This window comes from Macrotis lagotis, chromosome 4, assembly GCF_037893015.1.
Source record: "Macrotis lagotis isolate mMagLag1 chromosome 4, bilby.v1.9.chrom.fasta, whole genome shotgun sequence".
Taxonomy (NCBI): Eukaryota; Metazoa; Chordata; class Mammalia; order Peramelemorphia; family Peramelidae; genus Macrotis; species Macrotis lagotis.
The window spans coordinates 192,253,053-192,266,397 of NC_133661.1; the positions used below are offsets into that span (position 1 = coordinate 192,253,053).

Consider the following 13,345-nt stretch of genomic DNA (forward strand, 5'->3'; position numbering starts at 1 on the left):
ATCTACTTGGCAATTACAAGATGATGATGTAGTTATGGCTGAATATTTTCATGAAAATGATTTCCACATTTTAGTAGTATGCAAGCTCAAATTGAGTAAATGATTCAAAAACTGCATAAACTATTGTTATATTAGTATCACAAAGAAGGGTGGAGATGGCCCTGCCTTGACTAGTATACATTAAAGTATTCTGTTCAGTTCTGGGTAGAACTTTCATAAATTGGAATGTGTCAAGTGAAGAGAAGCAGTTGAAATAACTGGGATATATTCAGTGTGGAGTTAAAATTTATGTAGAATATATTTCATCAATCAAAACAAGCATTTATTAAGTAACTGCTATGTATCAAATGCTGTGTTAAATGATAGAAAGACAAAAAAGTAGTTCGTCTTTGAATTTTGGGGAGGAATCTAATTGTAGTCTAGAATATATATATATATATATATATTTATGTATATATGTACATATATATGTATATGTGTGTGTGTGTATACATATAGAGTAAATGAAAAGTAAATACAAAGAAGTTAAATATGTGACAGTTGGGGGGGTGGCACTTGCAATTGGAAGATAAGGAAAAGATTAATGGAAAAAGATGACTCCTGAACTGTGAAAGAAGGAAAGTAGAAATAGGAAGAAATTACACTTCAGCCATGTTGAATGATTAGTGCAAAAGCATGAAAACAGGAGAGTGTTAGATCTGTGAAAGACAAATTTATTGAACTACAAATTTCTGGAAAAGGAACACTATATATATAAAAAATGAGGCTGTAAAGAACCTGATTGGGAAGTCTCAAAAGCCAACCAGTAGAATTTATATTTTATACTAGTGACAGAAAGGAGTCACTAGAATTCATTGAGCAGGAGAATGACATGGTCAGCCTTGCACTTAAGGAAAATCATGTTGTTAATTGTGTGTGGACTGGGGTATAGAAAATCTTGAGACAAGGAGACCAATTAGGATATTATTGACATAGAGTTATGGTTATGTGAATGGAATGAAGGGAAGATAATATGTATATAAGAGATGGTGCAGTTATGTAAAGAACAAGACTAGGTAACTAATAAAATATATAGAGGGTGAATGAAAATGAAGACTGGAAGATGAAACCAAGATTGTGAACCTGGAAAACTGGAAGAATGGACCGTAAGTAACAGTGAAGAAGGCAAATAAGAGAGATTTTTAGGGGAGTATAAAGAGCAAGATTTGCCAGCTAGTTGTTGTATTCAAATATTTTATGATTTGTCTTGTAGAAGAGAGAAGAAACATATTGATATTGACATCAGAAGGCAAAAATAGGAACAATAGTTTCAGAGAGGCAGTTTTTCCTTAGCTATGAGAGTCAGGAAGATAAGTTCAAATCTTTTCAGCTATTAACTGTTTGGGGAAGTCACTTAAACTCTCTTGGCCTCAGAGCCCTCATCTGTAAAATGAGGATGATTAAAGCATCTATCTTCCAAGGTTATTTGTGAGGATAAAATGAGATAATGTATGTAAAGCACTTTCAAAGCTTTAAAATGTTATGTGAATATTTATTATTATTATTATTTAAGGAAAATCTTGCTGGCAATTAGAAGCATTCAGAAGTGTATTGGACTGAGCTGGGAGAATTGATTTCCCTTCACTGTCTTCAAAAATGGTTTAATGACAATTTATCCCAATGTAGAGAAATAATAGTGTTCTAAGTGGTTAGTAATATTTGATCAAATAATTTTTGCAGTCCTCTCCTTTTTGTTTATGATTAATTTATATTGATATATTTGATATATATTTGATATATTTGAATATGTTTTTAAAAGTCCCCTCCATTAGATTTTTGCTCTTTGAGAGGAGGAACTGTGTATAATTACATATTTTTAATCCTTAACACTTAGCAAAGTGCCTTATATATCATGGTTACATAATATTTTTTATTTAATTGAATCAATAGAGATAAATATTTTCAAAATGCCATATAATAAATTTTTAAACATAAAATTACAATGGTCCATCATTCCCAGTTAACATCAGTGAATTCTAACTCTTTTTCTTGATTAATCAGTTACATGCCTATCATATAACAGGCAATATGCAAGGAGTTGAAGATCCAAAAATAAGAATGAAAATGTTTCTTCCCTCAAGGAATTTATACTCTGACAAAATAACACACACACACACACACACACACACACACACACACACATATATATATAGAAAGTTTCTAAACATATATTCATACTTATAGTTATATATATGAAATGCATCCAAATGAAATAAAAGGTTACTTTGAGAGGAAAGACACTATATGGTGGTGAGGATCAGAAAGTGCTTTGTAAAAAAAGCAGCACTTAGAGGAGAAACAGAATAATGAATGAAGTATTCCCACCCTCTTATTCATTTAATGAGCATTCACAGATTGCTTCAATTTTTGGAAGTCAATATAAATAATGACACTATATAATTCTATTTCCTATGAAGTCACATGTGCATAGCACAGCATAGCATTGGTTTTGTGGATAGGCAAAGTAGGTGATCATCATTAGAGTATGATTTCCAGAAGAATATGACATTTGAAAAAACAAACAAAACCATTAGTCAATGGACATATGTTAAATACCTGCTATGTCCCTTTCACTGTACTAGCCCCTGGGGATAGGTTCATTTAATCATAGATCTAGAGGTGGAAGGGATCTCAGGGTTTTTCAGTTTCAACATCTTCATTTTATTGGATGAGTAAGCTAAAGTCCAGAAGTGACTTGCCAGCCAGGCAATAGGTGGCCGAGTCAAAATTTGGTCTCAGCTACTGACTCCCAATTCTAGTACCCTACCTTTTTCACTGTACCATGCTGGAAGCAAGACAGCTTCTGCTCTTAATGAGTTTATATTTGAATGGGGGAGGGAAGAAAAAAAGGAAAAAGGGTAGTAAAATGTACTAGAATTATATGACAAGAAAATTATATAATGAAAAAATATGCATTAGAATAGAAATCCATAATCCAGAACCAAGAAACACAGTAAAGGCTATTTCCATAAGGATCATTTGTGAGAGATATACCAGAAATATGTGGTAGACTTATATTATAGACCTCCTAGCTAGAAGGAGGAATTAGATGATGAATTCTATAAATAGATCATAAAATTAACATGGAGACCACATATAATGACCACAAGAGACTTGAACTATACCAACATTTGCTTATAAAAAGACTTGTTGACATTTGACTGTATTCTCTTAATAAAGAAACTCATGGATGCTTGAAGTATTGAAATATGTTTGCTTTATTTAGAATGTTTGCATACTTAATATCTTACAGAGTTCTTGAATCATTTATGTATAATATTCTTAGCTTCTCAAAAAAACTATAAACCTAAGGGCAAAGTCTATGTTGTTAGTTTTCTACTACAATTCAAGCTATCTTGTGTAGTTTGGGTATATCATAAACTTGTTAATGGAATTGAATTAGATTTTTAAAAGATAAAAACTGAAAACTTAATATCTAGGACCATGGTAAACTGAAAATATCAAGGGAATGACTTCAATTTAGGCATTGTCCACAAAGCTAACATACCACTTAATAATAGAAGGAACTGGATTAGTTCATTTCATGATGCTGAGGCTTGACACATAATAGAAGTTTAATAAAAGTTTATTGTCTGACCCAGCTTCATAAGGTCATTATTGCTGTTTATCTTGTGCTTCTTTATGTCAGCTGCTAATTCATGCCAGCTGTGGGCTGGGCACCAGTGTCTCACTATAAACCAGAGATTTCTCGTTTTGATTATAATTATTATGGCTGAATATTGGAAAAAATTTTCTTGAGAGTCAGCTATTGTGTAGTGGAAAGAGTATGGGACTTGGAGATAGTAGCCCTGATTCTATAATCACTGATTTTAGCTCTGGAACTATGAGCACATCATTTAACCTTTCTTTAGCCTCAGTTTTCTTATTTTCAAAATGGGGATCTTCATCATAGGATCATAGAATTTGATTTTGAAGTTATCTTGGAGATTATCTAATCCAAATCTCTAATTTGTCCTGGTTCTTTGTCCTTCTTTATGTAATTATTGTCATGGTTGAACTCTTTCTCTAAGCATTCTATAGACTGGTAATTCTGTTACTCAACCTATTTTGAATGATTGCTACATTTTTTAAAGAACCCCTAAAATTTCTCAACAATGTCCAGTCCTAGAAAATACGAACATATCACTAGAACTGGAAGGTAGTATTAGATTAAGCTTGTGTTCTGAATGCCAAGGGGCAGAGTTTTGAAAGACTCTCTCAAGAGTGGCTTTGGCTGTACCTCTGAGCAGAAAAGCCACTATTTTAATTGGAATAACGTAACAGCATGACCAGCATTAGTAACACTTGCTGTTTTGATCTCAAAGTGAGACATGACTTTCCAGTCAAAGCCAATCAGTGAAGTGTAGCCAAGTGAATAAAAGTGCAATGAAAAACCAGAGGCTGTTTTAATGTTTCCTGTTTCTGCTAGTCACTGATTAACAATTTTGTTATTTTGCAATACCAAAGGCTAAATACATTTGCTTGGATGCACACTTTATAGTCCAGCATGTTTGTGAAACACAGGACTGGCTGTAACAATTTTTTTTTATCAGACCGTAATTTCATGGTGAAGGAGGCATCCATCAAAGAGTTCCATTTAACACTCATACCAGCACCTGCTCTATTTAGTTTTAGAGAGTTACTGGGGATGGGAGCAAGAGGATGAGGTAGGAAGGGTACATTGAGATGTTATATTAGAGAAGGACTTGAAACCAGGTCTTTTTTTTTAAATTAAAGATTTTATTTATTTTGAGTTTTATAATTTTTCCCCCAATCTTACTTCCCTCCCCCCAATCCCCCACAGAAAGCAATTTGTCAATCTTTACATTGTTTTCATGGTATACATTAATCCAAATTGAGTGTGATGAGAGAGAAATCATATCCTTAAGGAAGAAACATAAAGTATAAAAGATAACAAGATCAGACAATAAGTTATCAGTTTTTTTCTAAATTAAAGGGAATGGTCCTAGAACTTTGTTCAAACTCCATGGTTCTTTATCTGGATAAAGATGGTATTCTCCATTGCAGATAGCCCCAAATAGTCCCTGATTGTTGCACTGATGAAATGAACATATCTATCAAGGTTGCTCATCACCCCCATGTTGCTGTTGGGGTGTACAGTGTTATTCTGGTTCGGCTCATCTCACTCAGCATCAGTTCATGCAAAGCCCTCCAGGCTTCCCTGAATTCCCATCCCTCCTGGTTTCTAATGGAACAATAGTGTTCCATGACATACATATACCACAGTTTGCTAAGCTATTCCCCAATTGAAGGACATTTACTTGATTTCCAATTCTTTGCCACCACAAACAGGGCTGCTATGAAGATTTTTGTACAAGTGATGTTTTTACCCTTTTTCATCATCTCTTCAGGGTATAGACCCAGTAGCGGTATTGCTAAATCAAAGGGTATGCACATTTTTTTTGCCCTTTGGGCGTAATTCCAAATTTCTCTCCAGAAAGGTTGGATGAGTTCACAGTTCCACCAACAATGTAGTAGTGTCCCAGATTTTCCACATCCCTTCCAACAATGATCATTATCCTTTCTGGTCATATTGACCAATCTGAGAGGTGTGAGGTGGTACCTCAGAGATGCTTTAATTTGTATTTCTCTAATAAGTAATGATTTAGAGCAATTTTTCATATGACTATGGATTGCTTTGATCTCCTCATCTGTAAATTTCATTTGCATATCCTTTGACCATTTGTCAACTGGGGAATGGCTTTTTTTAAAAAAAATATGACTCAGTTCTCTGTATATTTTAGAAATGAGTCTTTTGTCAGAAACATTAGTTGTAAAGATTGAAACCAGGTCTTCTTGACATGGAGACTGTCTCTTTACTGTCTTCTACACTGTCTTTCTCCCTTAATAATATCCCTTTTATATAACATTTTTTGGTATCAAACTATTTTACATGGGTTATTTTATTTGAACTTCTCAATAATTCAGTTAGGTAGGAAGGGCACATATGATTATTTTGGTTTTATAGACAGAGAAGACTGAAGTTCAAAGCAGTTTAAAAAACCCATGAAAGGTTAGTGATTTTTAATAATCACTAAGAAGCTGAGTTGTGATTAGAACAAAGTTAAAATCATGTTCCAACCCCAAGATCGTTTGATTTAAGGGGCATCAAACAATCCACCTCTCAATATATTCCCTCACTCATTCTATTGTCCTTTTATCTATATGAATTATGGAAGCTCATAAACAAGATACTTAGAATGAAAAGGTCAAAATGGAAAGATCACAAACAGTTCCATCATCATCATCATCATCATCATCATAACTAACATTTGTATAGCATTTATTATGTGCCAGGCACTATACTAAGAATTTTACAATTATCTCATTTGATCTTCCCAACAACTCTAGGAAATAATTGCTATTTTTATCTCCATTTTATAGATGATAAACCTGAGGCAAGCAGGCTAAGTGCCTTGTCCAGGGTCAAATAGTGTCCGAGACTAGATTTGAACTCAGGTCTTTCTGACTCCAGGACCAGCACTTTACCCACTATGACACCTAAGTGCCCCCAGATACATGCAGTATTAGTAGAGTTTAAATCGACTAAAACTTAAACCTATACTAAGACTTTTGGACCATCCAAATATCATTGTACCTTGTAGTTTACAATACTACTTTTTCTTTCTATATCTTTGAGAGGTAGGTAAGTTTTATAGACAAGTAAACTATCTATAAGGAAACTATATTTATAGATAAGGCAAAAATAGCTGGTTTTTAGCTTACTAAGCACTTTACATATGTTATCTTATTTGGTGTTCATAATAATAATTCTATAAAGTTGAGACTTTTACTAACTTTTATTTAAAAATGAAAAAACTGAGGCTGATAGGTTGAATGACTTGCCCAGGGACACAGTTATTGCTTTTTATTAATCTTTCATTCTGGAAGAGAACTAATAACATCTTGAGGATTATGTCTTGACTGTGAATTGAATTTAATTGAGACAGAGCTATGCAAAGTTGCGATAACCTCACTCTGTCTTCCACATACTATCTGAAGCAGAATTTGAACTTCCTACTTCCTAACTATCCATTAAATTTACAAACTACCAAATGGAAATTTAGAGATATATGATTTTTTTCATGGTTTCAAGGCATATAGTCTAGTAAGTGTTAGAATCAGTTCTTGAAGTCAGAGTTCATCTGATTCCAAACAAGAGTCCTTTCCATGAAGGCATACAACCTTCATTAAGAGATAAAGGTATGGATGACTTCAAAACCTTTGTCATATATGAGATAAATAATTATAAAGCAATAAATACTTTCTACATGCCTCATATGAAAATAAACTTCATTAATTTATATTGACCTTAGATCTAGGGGAAAAGGTGCTAGATTTGGAATCAGAGTACCTGGGTTAGAAGTCTGATTCTCCCATTTAAAACCATGTGAGAGCAGGCAAGCCATTCAAAATCCCTAGGTTCTGAGTTTCCTCATCTGTAAAATTAGGACTCTAAAGTTCTTTTTATATATAGTCCCAAATTCTAAATTCATCAGCACTCAATTCAAACAAGGCACTGTGTTAAATGCAGAGGATATAAAGGCAGAAATAAAACAGTCCTTGCTCTCAATTTGTTTACATTATCCTGGAGGAAACTACATACACAGAATTACTTTGAACACAGATGAAAGTGAATACAATGTCTATGCAGTGATACAAAATAATTTTAAATGAAAGAGAAAAATAAACATTCAGAACCTGGGAGTGGGGAGGGAGTTTCAGGTAAGGCTTGGTCTACAAGCTCTAAAGATGGGGATTCCATGAGACCAAATTGAGGAGGGAATGTATTTCAGCCCACCTGGGCAAAGGAACACAGGCAAAGACATTAGTAGCAAGCAGAATCTAGGAAATGTAACATTAGGAACAGTTTAAGATGATGGGAGACATTTGAAAGAGTTGGGATAAGGAGGAAAGACATAAAGTGCGTGTCTTTGGTAAGGGAAAAAAGGCTTATGAAAATACAATCTGCTTGAAGTGGTCAATGAGCCTTAAAGTCTTCTAATCCTCAACAAAGTTAGTGCTCAGCTAGGTGACACAATAGATAAAACCTCCAGGGCTGGAATCAGGAAGAACTGAGGCATACTCTAGTTGTGTGGCCCTGGGCATGACAACCTCTTATCTGCCTCAGTTTCCTCATCTCTAAAATGATTATACTCATAACACCTATTTTATTTTATTTTTTAGAAAAAATTTATTTATTTTGAGTTTTACAACTTCCTCCCCCCCCCATTCTTGCTTCCCTCTCCCCACCCCCCACAGAAGGCATTCTGTTAGTCTTTACATTGGTTCCATGTTATACATTGATCTCAGTTGAATGTGTTGACAGAGAAATCATATCCTTAAGGAAGAAAAATAAAGTATGAGATAGTAAAATTGCATAATACGATAATGGGTTTTTTTTCTTTGGTCTTTGTTTAAAGTCCATAATTCTTTCTCTGGATATAAATGGTATTCTCCATTGCAGATTGCCCAAATTTGTCCCTGGTTGTTGCATTGATGGAATGAGCAAGTCCATCAAAGTTTATCATCAACCCCATGTGGCTGTTAGGGTATACAATGTTTTTCTGGTTCAGCTCATCTCACTCAGCATCAGTTCATGCAAATCCTTCCAGGCTTCCCTGAATTCCCATCCCTCCTGGTTTTGGATAGAACAATAATGTTCCATGACATACATATACCACAGTTTGTTAAGCCATTCCCCAATTGAAGGACATTCACTTAATTTCCAATTATTTGCCACCCAAAAGAGGGCTGCTATAAATATTTTTGTACAAGTGATGTTTTTACCTTTTTTCATCATCTCTTCAGGGTATAGACCCCGTAGTGGTATTGCTGGATCAAAGGGTATGCACATTTTATTGCCCTTTGGGCATAATCCCAAAATGCTCTCCAGAAAGGTTTGGATGAGTTCACAGCTCCACCAAGAATGTATTAGTGTCCCAGATTTCCCACATTCCTTCCAACATTGATCATTATCCTTTCTGGTCCTATTGGCCAGTCTGAGAGGTGGTACATCAGAGATGCTTTAATTTGCATTGATTTGAAGCAATTTTTCCATATGACTATGGATTCCTTTGATTTCCTCAGATGTAAATTGCCTTTGCTTATCATTTGACTGTTTGTCAATTGGGGAACAGCTTATTTATTTGAAAATTTGACTCAGTTCTCTGCATATTTTAGAAATGAGTCCTTTGTCAGAAATACTAGTTGTAAAAATTGTTTCCCAATTTACTACATTTCTTTTGACCTTGGTTACAGTGGTTTTGTTTGTGCAAAAACTTTTTAATTTAATGTGATCAAAATTATTTAGTTTGTTTTGAATGATGTTCTCTATCTCTTCCTTGGTCATAAACTGTTTCCCTTTCCATGGATCTGACAGGTAAACTACTCCTTGATCTTCTAGTTTGCTTATAATATTGTTTTTTATGTCTAAATCCTCTAACCATTTGGATCTTATCTTGGTATAGGGTGTGGGGTATTGGTCTAATCTAAGTTTCTTCCCAGCAGTTTTTATTGAAGAGTGAGTTTTTATCCCAATAACTGGACTCTTCAGGTTTATCAAACAGCAGATTATCATTTCCTACTTATTGTACCTAGTCTATTCCACTGATTCACAACTCTATTTTTTAGCCAATACCAGACAGTTTTGATGACTGATGCTTTATAATATATTTTAGATCTGGTAAGGCTAAGCCATCTTCTTTTGCACTTTTTTTTCATTGGATCCCTGGAAATTCTTCACTTATATTTCTCCAAATAAATGAACTTACAACTTTTTCTAACTCATTAAAGTAATTTTTTGGAATTTTGATTGGTAGGGCACTAAACAAGTAGTTTAGTTTGGTAGAATTGTCATTTTTTATTATATTAGCTCAACCTATCCATGAGCAGTTGATGTTTCCCCAGGTATTTAAATCTGATTCTTTTTGTGTGAGAAGAGTTTTGTAATTGTTTTCAAAAAGTTTTTGAGTCTGCCTTGGCAAGTAGACTCTCAGGTATTTTATTTTGTCTGAGGTTACTTTGAATCGGATTTCTCTTTCTAGCTCTATCTTGCTAGTCATATATAGAAATGATGACAATTTATGAGGGTTTATTTCATATCCTGCTACTTTGCTAAAGTTGCTTATTATTTCTAGTAGTTTTTAAATGACTTTTTGGGATTCTCTAGGTATACCATCATGTCATCTCCAAAGAGTGAGAGTTTTATCTCCTTCCCTATTCTAATTCCTTCAATTTCTTTTTCTTCTCTTATTGCCTGAGGCTAACATTTTAATATGATATTAAATAGTAGTGGTGATAATGGGCATTCTTGTTTCACCCCTGATCTTATTGGGAATGCCTCAAGCCTATCCCCATTGCATATAATGCTTCTTGATGGTTTCGGATAGATACTGCTTATTATTATTATAAGGAACAAACAATTCATTCCTACACTCTCTAGTGTTTTTATTAGGAATGGGTGCTGTATTTTGTCAAAAGCTTTTTTAGCATCTAATGATATGATCATATAATTTCTGATAGGTATGTTATTGATATAATTAATTATACTAACAATTTTCCTAATATTCAAGCAACCCTGCATTCCTGTGATAAATCCTACTTGATCATAATGTATTATCCTAGTGATAACTTGTTGTAATTGTTTTGCTAAGATTTTATTTAAGATTTTTGCATCTATATTCATCAGGGAGATGGGTCTATAATCTCCTTTCTCTGTTTTAACTCTTCCTGGTTTAGATATCAACACCATATTAATGTGATAGAAAGAGTTAGGTGGATTTCCTTCTTCACCTATTTTCCCAAAGAGTTTAATATAGAATTGAAACCAATTGCTCCTTAAATGTTTGATAGAATTCACTTGTGAATACATCTGGCCTTGGAGATTTTTTCTTAGGGAATGGCTTGTTGAATTTCTTTTTCTGAGATAGGGTTATTTAGGTTTTTAATTTCCTCTTTATTTAATCTGGGCAATTTATATTTATGTAAATATTCATCGATTTCATTTAGATTGTCAAATTTAGTTGGGCAAAATAATTCCAAATCATTACTTTATTACTTTAATTGAGGAGGCTCATTGGTGGTGAGGTCACCTTTTTCGTTTATGATATTAGCAATTTGGTTTTCTTCTTTCTTTTTCTAAATCAAATTGAGCAAAGGTTTATCAATTTTATTGTTTTTTTCATAAAACCAGCTCTTGGTTTTATTTATTAGTTCAATAGTTTTCTTGCTTTCAATTTTATTAATTTCTCCTTTAATTTTTAGATTTCTAATTTGGTATTTAATTGGGGGGTTTTAATTTGTTCTTTTTCTAATTTTTTTAGTTGCATATTTAGTTCATTGATTTCTTCTTTCTCTAATTTATTCATGTAAGCATTTAAAGATATAATATATCCCCTGACAGCCTTGAGTGTAGCCCATAGGTTGTTTCATTATTGTCATTATCTAGGATGAAGTAATTAATTCTTTTTATAATTTGTTGCTTGATCCACTCATGTTTTAAAATGAGGTTATTTAGTTTCCAATTAATTCTGGGTCTATATCTCCCTGGACCAGTAAGTATACGGAGCTTAGGCCCCTGGCCCAGCTGGTTGCTCTCCAGGTATGCTCTGAGACTCTGTGCTGAAACTCACCCTCCCGTAGCAACTCTCTCTCAGGCCAAAGACTTTGCAGCTAAAGTTGGATCTTGTAAGGGGAAGCTCTGGACCGGGGCCACCCATGAAGGTCATATGACCTGGGCCGTGAGACCCCTGGAAGTCTGAACCTGCCTTGTAAGGTATCTTATAGGGTACTGGGACGGCTTCGCTAACAGGATGTGGCTCCGCCCATGGGTTGGAACTTGGGAGGAGCATGTACCCCGGGAAGAAAGGGTTACTGGATAAAAGAGCGCTGTGCAAAAGTTCGGGGGGCCATTTTCTGCTGTTCATGAATAAAGATGCTGCTGTTGTAAACCAGGCTCGTGTGTGGCTGTGAACTTCCTTCCCATCCCCCAGGGCGGAAGCCGGAGTGCACCCGAAGACCTCGGAGAGAGGTAAGCCCGCGGCTAGGCTCATTCTCAAGGCAGAAGCAGGTGCTCGGGTGCACGTTTCAAAGGTGCACGTTTCACATGGCGCCCGCACAGGGACACGAAAGCACTGCATGCTGAGGAGAATCTGAGTCGTAGCCGACCTTAGCTAGCTGGTCTAGTTAAGAGGAGCCACACACAGTCTTGAATATATATTCAAGATGGGGAAGAATATTAGTCTTCCGGTGGTGGAGCCTGAAGAAAAGGGAGTTTTAGCTTGCAAACTGTACAAATTATGTAAAAAGAATGGGTTAAAACCCCACCTAAGGCAATGCAAGGAATTTGTGGAAAAGTTATTTGTTATTTCCCCGTGGGTGGAACATTCAGGAATTGATGGCAAAGGTTGGAGGGCAGTAGGACAGCAAATGAGCTCATATCACCAGGCTGAACCTGAATTTGTTACCCCCATGGACTTTAAATTCTATAAGGTCATTAGCACATTGTTAGAAGAACCAGAAGAAATAAAGGTGAAAGTGCCATGCTCATGCCAGGTAGGACCTTCCTTGTGTGGGTCAGAAAGAGATGATCAATCTGAGTGTAGTTATGAAGAGGTAGAAGAGAAAGAGACTCCGTTATACCCCTGGAAGGAGTTGCAGCGGACTCAGGACAGTGAGAGAACTCCCAGAGAAGAGATAGCCTGTTTTGATAGATCTAAAGCAGTTTTCAGGGAGGATATGGCCCGTAGTGGGGGCTCGAGACTGTATGGGGAACAGTTGCGTTCCCGTGGGAAAAACTTGGGGGAGGAAGTGGGATCATGGCGCAGGGAGTACAAAGAGGCGGAGACCCAATTAAAGAATGTAAACTTAGGGTCGGAGAAAGAGGCAGAGACCCAATTAAAGAATGTAAACTCAAGGTCGGAGAAAGAGGCGGAGACCCAATTAAAGAATGTAAACTTAGGGTCGGAGCGCCATCTAGTGAGCGAAAATATTATTGCTCCAGTGAGAACTTCTACTTCTTTACAGATAAGGGATGCGCCTCTCCCTACTTCTAATTCCCTTTTTCATCCAACTCCCCTTGGTTCAGGCACCTCTTCGAAAGGGAGAACTTATCTGACATTTTCCGCGAAACCAGTTAAGACAGAACCTAAGAGTACTCAGAAACTAACGTTTTCTATGAAGCCAACTATGACAGAACCTGAGAGTGTTTTGAAAAAGAGCATTAGAGTAGCAGTTGAAGAGGGAGAGAGGCCAGATTTGGAAGAGTGGGGCTTTCCGCCAGTTT

General features: G+C 35.5%; 1 long non-coding RNA gene across 2 annotated transcripts in view; it reads right to left on the reverse strand.

Annotated features, from left to right (window-relative positions):
- LOC141521990 (uncharacterized) overlaps nt 1–13,345 on the reverse strand; it is a 91,729-nt gene that overhangs the window by 57,704 nt on the left and 20,680 nt on the right. Inside the window, exon 3 of one of the 2 annotated variants that reach the window (XR_012478100.1) lies at nt 8,320–8,401. The exons of the other annotated variant lie outside the window; for it this stretch is intronic. This is a non-coding gene — a long non-coding RNA (uncharacterized LOC141521990). Of the gene's footprint in view, nt 1–8,319; nt 8,402–13,345 lie in introns of those variants that run through there. 2 annotated transcript variants of the gene reach the window in all.